We start from the raw sequence: 7,305 nt of genomic DNA, 5'->3' as shown, positions 1-7,305 counted from the left end.
TCAAGAGAAAAACGAATTCAGCGGTCGTGTGCAAGAAAGTCCAAAATATCCTTCTTTAGTCATAAGGAACCACAGGAGATTTTTTGGGAGCATTTTACGCACCGGTGTTGGTAAATGCTCCCAGAAATTTCAAGAAGTAGGCAGCTTCTGTAGGGCTGTAATGGCCAGGGGCTAAGACATAGGGCTTTCTCTCTGCTCGTATTTGAGTCACGACGAAGTTTCTATTCTTGTTGCTGAAGAGATTGAAAAAAATAAATGAAGGACTTTGAGAATTTGGACGCAAGTTAGTCGTGATTATTTCTGGCCACATAACAATCCCCTTTTTTCAAATACCTGTTTTTTCTTAATTATCGATGTAAATAAAAGCGTTTTATCAATCCAAGGCTTGAATAAAAATCCCGAAACTAACCAGAAATTCTTTTAAAATGCCCTTCACAACTTTATCACCACTGCAGTGTGTGAGGAAAACAATGATGCATTGAATTGATCGTAACGCTTTCTTCAATTTTCTTAAAATATCTTAAGAGTTTTGTCAAGAAATTCATCTTATCAAACACAGCAGGTAAAATTGAATGATGAGTATTTTAAGAAACCAGATATTGCAAGATGATGGAAAACATTTTCATGGCTCACGGAAAACAGGATATTTTCAAATAGCTAGATCTTAGGAACTTTGGAGTAAAGCCAGAGCTTTCCGAGTGAATAATTAATTTTGATTTTGGCTTTAAAACATTGTAAATTTTAGAGAGTGAGAACTGAGAATACCCTGGAACAAATGATGTACTAAAGACAAAGGTTGGCAGAAAATACTGAATACATTCAAAAAAGTATTGGAATGACCCGCATCAAGCTACACTCTGATGTTCTACACTAGGGAAATGCTTTTCATGAAACTGCCTTCCACAGACGTGCGAAATACATTAAGCCGTCAATTCAGAGAGTTATTAGTTGACAGCACTTTTGTTAGGCGCGTCACAATCTTTCACCCGATCCTCTGATATTTAAAAGACTTTAAATTATTCTCGTCGCTTGATCAAATATTAAAGCTGGATTATGAGGATATTCCCCCCTTCCGTTTGCCCGAAGTCAATAAGCATTTGCAGTTCGAAATTGCTCTTGCCTAGGCCGAGAAGAAATTGTTTTTTTTTCAGAAAGAAGTATTTTGTTTTCAACTGACAAGAAATATAAAATACTCTCTTATATTTGCAGCATTCTATCTTGAACATTGAAGCTAGATTTCTTTGCAATAAAGTAACTTCAAACTTTAGACCTTCTTTGTAAATTAAGCACCTTGTAATTGAATGGATTTCTGCGCGACACCTCAGCTGGCGACGGGGGAAGCTTCATGCCGACAGAAAACAGGAAGGCATTCTGAAGACGATTAAGTCTAGCTAGCATGTTGCATATCAATTTTAAATCGATCGGGAATTACTTTCCAACAAGGCTTTCATCAGAAGAACATCAAGATGCATGCTTATATTGTTTTATAATGACGACTTGTTTTGTAAGATGCAGTATTTGTGTGCAGCTTCAATTTAGTCAAACTGTTTACAAGGCCGGGCGTTGATGGCAAAACAGCCCGCGTGAATTTCACATTGTCTGAATAAATAAAAAAATCCTTATCTATAGTGAAAATATTAACTAAAGGAAGTCGCATAAATTTCTTGATTTATGATTGCATATCAGCTTCTAGATCGATGGTTCCTGTCTATTTGAGATAAATTTTGGAACCACAAAGAATAGCTGTTTTAAAAATATGGGTTTCATTATATTGATATGATTAACTCGAGACATGATCTGAAAGAGCCAATTCAATCCTTTTATAAATTCTCTTTACATGATCACAATTCAAACTTGTGATGTGGATTCTAAAATTCTGAATCAGTGGAAACCACGTACTTAAGGGCCATACCACTATTAGTTCTCTTAAGTTACAAATCGTCACTTCTCATGCAAATATTTCCTTTTCTTTTAACACGCTTTTTAACAAGTATTTTTTAACAAAACATCAAGAAAAGGCCTTCGTATTTTAAGCCTTTTAATTGTTTAAGACACTGAGTATTTGAGGTTTTTTTTAAACAAAGTAAAGTTTGAAATTGAACAAGAGAAGCTATGATCCAATATTTCTACATTCGGATACCTTGGCAATATTAGCAGCAACCAAAAAATTGAAGTGACAACACGCTGTAACGTGTAACCGGAAAGAGTGTTTTAAAACTTCAAAGAGAAATCATTTCAACATCTTAATGAGGTTTAAATGCTATCATTAAATCCTGTATTCATCACAGTTATATGTTTTCCACGTGAATTGCTAACTGTACCATTCTTTGTATCAAAATATCCGCTTGCGATTCCTGGTGCTTCTAACAAGGGGAGATAGAACTTGTAAATTCTATTAAATAACCCAATTCTGACTTGCTGTTTTCTTACAAATGGGTTCCTTGTAAAATCTACGAGTGTGGGTGAAATATTAAGTTCAAATTGGAAGAGGGCATGGAATAAATAATGCAGATGCCATAAGAATTACTTACAGTTTTTTGGCGGTACAGAACTTGGAAATGGCTTTGAAAAAAGCAAACATTTTATAACATATTGGCTAAAAGCTTTTTTGTCTGACACGGAGCATAAAACGTCAGAATAAGGGTCAGAAAGAACACAATGAAAAATTACTTTAATAAAGTGACATGAAATGAATTGATATAAACTGTATCAAAACTAAATACCATAAAAGACTCTTTCTTCAACAGGAAATGAAAAATACATCTCAAAATGAATCGTTTGTAACGGCCTTTTGAAATAAGTTGTGACGTGATTGTTATAAAATTTTCAAAACCCGAAGAATTCCTAATGATTTTCTCAAATTTCGAGATTAAACGAATCTTTGAGATGGTCTTCCCAATTTTTCATCACCTGTCATTGCAAAAAGTAAAGCTCTGATTTAATTGTTAATGGTTTTTAAAAGTCGTGTTTTTTTATTTTTGTAACGTTTTTTGAAGCTTCAACTGAATACTATTATATTTTGTTATGAAACAAAATATTGTTTTGAAGAAGGACCATGAAGTCTTTCATAACTGGACAATTGTGGAAAATTGGTAGCAAATATGATTGAAGCTAAGGCGGTAGAACATAGAGAGAACATCGCTTTAATCAAATCAGTAAGGATTGTCCATGATCACTCTAGTAAGTCAAATGCACATTTGAGCCTAAGTTTGTGCCGAAATGTTTCTTCGACACAGAGGCTTCAACTTTAACTGGTCTATCTGTGTGCAACAATGGTGAAAAGGTAAGTCTTGTACAACTTTCGTACGCAAAGGATGTAGGGTTGTGTGCTATAGGTCGGCTAGTTCCGTTTCTGTGCTGCCTCCTCAGTGATGCTACAAAGAAACAATTTCTTGTTGTTGGAAGAAGATGAGGCAGACACCAAATTCTGGGCCTAACATTGATTTTAACTCAGTAAATGACGATCGTTCATGACAGTAACAATAATGATAATGACCAAAAACATGATAATAGCGATGTATTGACTGAAAATCGTCTACCATGATTATTGTGGTATGATTATGATTATGGAAACAAATTCCCGTGCATGCAGTCGTGATTTTCTCAAGGTTATCCGCTCACTTCAAGCTTTGAACCTGAACTCTTATCTGCTGGTCGAATTGCACTGAAAACAAATTACTGGTTGGCCGCAAAATTGTCTAACATATTCTTTTACGCAACGATTAAGTTTTGATACAACAGTGAGCAGAAATTACACTTTTGAGAGGAATTATACGAGCTACTTTTGATGACAATCTGCTGGAATAAGGATAAAATGGATTTCCTATGAAGGCCTTTTCTCACAAGCCACGAGTACTCCATTTGAAAGATCTATGGATTAAAGTAAAATAAAAGTGCTTTAAAGTTTATGTTTTTCAGCTGAAATAAATATCTCAATTACAATTCATTTTAAAGACTGTAAATTGAATAAGCTGGCAAAGAAAACAGAAGAAATTATAGGCGTATTTGTGACAAATTATTTTGGGTTCTGGTGACTTATTATGCTTCTAACACCTTCTTCGAACATCAGAGTCCATAAAACATGTTACCGACGAGGTGATAAAAACTGTTTGAGGGAGCTCAACATGCCAAGCCAATACAAAGATTATTTTTTTACGGTTTCGAGGCAATTTGGGAAATTATTGGCTTTTTTCCGTCGCTTCCAAGCTTCTGAGGTCGCTTCTCCAACATCGGTGATCTTCTTGAATCAACTCAATTAATAGACACTGCACCCCTTAACGGACATTGTCCGGACAAATGATACTATCCTGAAATTCTTTTTTACGTTCAACGCCTTGTAGAAGCAGCTGCCATGCCGCAATCATCACTGGGAACGGTTATCTCTCGGCACCGGACACTTTCCTACAACGGATGCAGGCGTTCTATTAGCGACATTTCTTTTGCAGGTAGAATATGGAAGTGATCTTTTTTATGCAATAACTAAAATTGCAGTCATCAAAGCAGAGGATGTGACCCTAACCTCTTTCCAGTCTTCAGAAGAAAGTACGCAGAAGCTAGCGACTTTTACAAAATTTTTCTTCTGCAAGCTGAAAAAATTTGCCTTATACAATGTGGCACCAAACTCTGGAAATGTAATAACCTCCTTCTTGTTTTATTAGGTAATAACCGTTTTCAGTATTGGTATATTCAGCTGAATAAACAAAACCAAACGTACTGATATTTGATCAGTTTTGGTTGTAAAGAAGAAAGCAAAGGGCGAAGGGAATAAAGTCGAGAGAAGAGAACCAACAGTTGACGAGAAACCGGGGGTCTATAAACAATAATGGAGGCATACCTGATCGGAGGAGAGTCATTTGATTTTTAAAAAGAATATGGCCTATGAAAGCAGTGCGCTGACTGAGGTTTTCTGGGGTGAGCCATATAGGGATTCGATCGATGTTGTAGGAACTGGAGAGGAAGGACTCTAAATTATGTAGGGAAGCATGAAATGATGAAGAGGGGGACATTGAATTCTAGAAAAGAGAGTTTGAGCATTCAAAGATTAGAGCTATTTGGGGAGTGGGGAATGTGGTTGCTTGGATTGTAAACGGGTATCGGGCCATTTGAAGGGGAGAATATTGGAATAATTAAGGCTAAGTTGAGACAATGAAGCAGTGGCACTGAACGTGCTAGTAGTGTATCGTGTTTTGAAGAAGAAGATCTTGTTGGGTGCCTTGAAAGAAAGTTACTATCGACCGCAAAGCATGCATGCACACTAATGTGGGATAGTAGAAGTCGTGAAAATGAAAGCTATCCTTGATTGAAATCCACCACAGGGGCGCCTGCAAAAGATAAGGGCAGGAGGGGCAGTGTTGATGCCGAGGGCAAATCTTGGAAATTTTCTACTAATATATTAAGTATTCCTAGGTGGGAGGGGGATGAGGTTGGGGTAACATAGTACAATATTTACTTGAAAACAGTACAACCCATACAGCTGGGTTTTTACCATTGTAAAATGAAGGTCTAAAATCGCGAGAGATGATCCGAAGACTGATACTTTAAAGAATGACAGTTTCTTACGAGCGGCTATACTTTTCCTTTCCATAGGATTACCCCTCATAAGGATTACATCATGTTGCGTAGTCATTAGTTATATTGGGTAACATTTTTTGCTTAGTTATGCTTTTCTGGTATTTTCCTTGTACATATAAATATACGTAGTTAGTTAGATTCAAGGAGATTCGGAGAGAAATTCAGAAGGTATAGACATGAAAGGCTAAACATCATAAGGAAGCTAACCGTTTCGCCAAAGAGGCTTGCGAAAGCTCTTGCGGTCCAGTTTGCATTTAGGACAGGCAGTGCTTGAGAGAGACTGCGCTGTGCCTCGTTATATATTTCATTGGATTGTTATAAGTATCAGAGTTCGCGGAGAACCGTCGTTGTTTATGTTAGCTGTTTAGATTAAAGTTTAGTCTTGGGATGTTATAAGATGGAAATGGAAAGGAAAAGTATAGCCGCTCGCAAGAAACCGTCATTCTTTGAAGTTTCAGTCTTCGGATCGTCTCTCGCGTGCACAAGGGGGATATCCTAATAATCTACGTAATATACAAAAAATCTACATATACAAAAAACCAAGCGAAATTGCTAAATTTAGCTCTATTACATAATCAAAGATTCTTAACATAGAGAAAATGTTGACAAAATTATCCATACATAAAATTGGGCATTAAATGGCCTTGTCACTATTCATAATATTTGGTTTTATAAAAAACCACGGCTGTTATAAATGGGCTGGTTGTAAAATTTTGATTGCCCGCTAAGTTTATATATCGATTTATCCTCCTTAGGTTGCTGGAGTACTTCTGAGGGAACACGTCGTTTATTTATCATCTATTATCTTTGTCGCTCTCCCTCTTGTGGTTGACCTTGTCACAGACAAACTTTTTTTCCTTTGCGTTTTTGTGCTGGTGGTAACATCTTTCTAATATTTTCTAATAGATATTAACATAACGAGAGTGATCAAAGTGGTCATCGATTATCGATAAGATCCTATAGTATTTTCTTATATTTCAGGGCACTTCTAGTCCCCTCTAGCCTCCTCTATCCCTCTCAAAGGGGCAGCTGCCCCCCAGCCCCCCCACCCCTGTGTAGGCGCCCCAGATCCACGGTTTAGTCTTCAAATGGATTTTCCTACTCTAACAGCGGGTCGAATTCAGTAAACGGCCCACTTAAGAATCATTCTATCTAGAAGAACCTTTGTGTTTCGGTCACATGAAAATATTTGCGCAGCTGGCCTAAGCAAAAAACTTACTTGACACGAGATTGAATTACGTTTTGATGAGAATTTAAATTATACGTCTGCTTTGTGAAAACACTGCCAGATGGGATGTGCGCAAGAAATTTTGTCATGTTGACTCCAACATTGAAGTTAGAGAGCAGTTGTCCCGTGGGTGACAGGAACCAAGTAATGTTGACCCATCTTTAACAGCTGTTTTGTTCTTATCAAAATTGGTCGGATTATTTTTTCGAAAGTATTAGGGTTACGTCGCGTTTATAAGGAAATGGGGGGAGGGTAATCAAGCCACCTTTTCACTGCCAACAAGTTAAAGAAGACAAGACAGTGATTACATTACCCCTTTCGGCCTTCGCCTTGAAAAGTGTGATGTATAAACTCTTTCAGGCACGGTATCTAATTTTCTTTACTTTTATTTACTGGCTTCCATTACTTTGCTTTCATAACCCTACGAGATTTACGCAGAATGCTATACACTTTGGGTAGAGCCTTGGCTCTTCAAAAGTTATAGAACTATGGGTTTTGACTCTTAT

The sequence above is a fragment of the Rhopilema esculentum genome, chromosome 2 (genome assembly GCF_057945365.1).
Source record: "Rhopilema esculentum isolate cy_ngs chromosome 2, ASM5794536v1, whole genome shotgun sequence".
NCBI lineage: Eukaryota > Metazoa > Cnidaria > Scyphozoa > Rhizostomeae > Rhizostomatidae > Rhopilema > Rhopilema esculentum.
The sequence above is the reverse complement of the archived record's forward strand: the minus strand, read 5'-3'. Positions refer to the sequence as shown.